The sequence below is a fragment of the Sapajus apella genome, unplaced genomic scaffold (genome assembly GCF_009761245.1).
Source record: "Sapajus apella isolate SASKATOON/1434 unplaced genomic scaffold, GSC_monkey_1.0 scaffold7681, whole genome shotgun sequence".
NCBI classification, from domain to species: domain Eukaryota; kingdom Metazoa; phylum Chordata; class Mammalia; order Primates; family Cebidae; genus Sapajus; species Sapajus apella.
The window spans coordinates 1-1,883 of NW_022444605.1; the positions used below are offsets into that span (position 1 = coordinate 1).

Consider the following 1,883-nt stretch of genomic DNA (forward strand, 5'->3'; position numbering starts at 1 on the left):
CGTGCCTGTAATCCCAGCTACTTAGGAGGCTGAGGCAGGAGAACTGCTTGAACCCAGGAGGCGGAGGTTGCAGTGAGCCAAGATCGTGCCACTGCACCCCAGCCTGGGCGACAGAGCGACATAGAGTCTCAAAAAAAAAATCATGTTGAAAACATCAGATTGTTTTCTCTAATTGCAGGAAAGATTTGGGTGTTTCTTGCACGACCTAGTGAAGGTGCCAGGGGGTGGTTCGTATGGGTCTCCAGCTCCTCCCCATGATAACTTCCGTCAGCTTCCCAACCACTCCAAATAAACACAGAAGTAAAAACTGCTTACTATGCAAATGTAGCTCTAAGCCCCTCCCCTACTGCAGTTCAGGAGCTGACACTGCACATAGTGAGGACACTAAAAGGCCGACGAACACGCTGACTACCTGCAGACAGAGCAGAGGGATGGCGCTGGCCCCCACTCTGTCTTGAACACCACGGTATCCTCCTGTGAAACACCACACTCCTCCACCTCCCGCCCTCTCCCTATGAGGTTCTGCATCTCACCACTGTCCCGAAGGGTCTGGGTCAAGTCTTCCACCAGGGCCACCGCCTCCTCACTGCTTTCAGGCCGATGCTCTTGCAGCCAAGCCTGAATTTCCTTTGGCAGCACGGTCAACATCTGCTCCTTGGTGTGTACCTCTGGCCTCAGCCAGCGCCGACAGAGCTCTCGGAGGCGGCCGAGCGCACCCTGCGGTCCCCCGGTTGCCTCCTCCTGGGGGCTGCCCTTGCTGGCACTCTGGGGAAAGGGCTCAGACTCAGGGCCATCCTCCTGCAGTACAGCTTCCTGCACCCAGGAGTCATCCTCCAGGATCATGGTGGTGACCTCCTCCTCCTGTCTATCTTCCTCTTGAGGCACCTGGACCAATGGGCTCAGCGGAGTGGTCACTCTGGGGATCTCTGCAGCCATCATCCACAATCCTGGGGCAATCACTCAGGCTTCAAGCCTTGACCCTCAGTCTTCTCTAGCCAGGCTCTCGAGTAAGACACTTCCCTCCTCAAATCTCAACAAGCAGTCCTGCTGAGAAACAAAAGAGAACCATAATCAATAGAAGACTGTCGTAAAGCAATCTAACTCACAAGAGCCCAGGTCAGCTGGGCGTGGTAGCGTGTGCCTGTAGTCCCAGCTATTCAGAAGGCTGAGGCTAGAGGATCTCTTAAGTCCAGGAGTTCTGGGCTGTAGTGCGCTATGCCGATCGGGTGTCCGCACTAAGTTCGGCATCAATATGGTGACCTCCCAGGAGCAGGGGACCACCAGGTTGCCCTAAGGTGGGGTGAACTGGCCCAGGTCGGAAACGGAGCAGGTCAAAACTCCTGTGCTGATCAGTAGTGGGATCGCGCCTGTGAATAGCCACTGCACTCCAGCCTGGGCAACATAGCGAGACCCTGTCTCTAAAAAAACAAAACAGCCCAGGTCAGACCACCAAGTGGTCCTTACATAATCAACAGACGTTTCCTGTTCCTCTTAAAGGAAAAATGGCTTATTCCTGAAAACATTTCTCTGGGGTAAGAGAAGTTAAGAAGGCTGGTTGTGGTGTCTCATGCCTGTAATTCCCAGCACTTTCGGAGGCCGAGTTGGGCTGATCACCTGAGAAACCGTGTCTCTATTAAAAATACAAAAATTAGCCAGGTGGCCTGGCACAGTGGCTCACACCTGTAATTCCAGCACTTTGGTTGGTCAAGGTGGGCGAATCACAAGGTCAGGAGTTCGAGACCAGCCTGGCCAACATAGTGAAACCCTGTCTCTACTAAAAAATAAAAAAAATTTAAAAATTGGCCGGGCGTGATGGTGGGTGCCTATAGTTTCAGCTATTTGGGAGGCTGAGGCAAGAGAAACTTTTGAACCCAGGAGGTGGT

The 1,883-nt window shown here is 53.2% G+C and overlaps 1 pseudogene across 1 annotated transcript; it reads right to left on the reverse strand.

Moving 5' to 3' along the window:
* Positions 1-106: 106 nt before the first annotated feature.
* On the reverse strand, positions 107-1,093 carry LOC116548174 (annotated as a pseudogene). Its single transcript, XR_004267339.1, has one exon. The product of XR_004267339.1 is annotated as a zinc finger and SCAN domain-containing protein 2 pseudogene (transcript).
* Between the last annotated feature and the right edge of the window lie 790 nt (positions 1,094-1,883).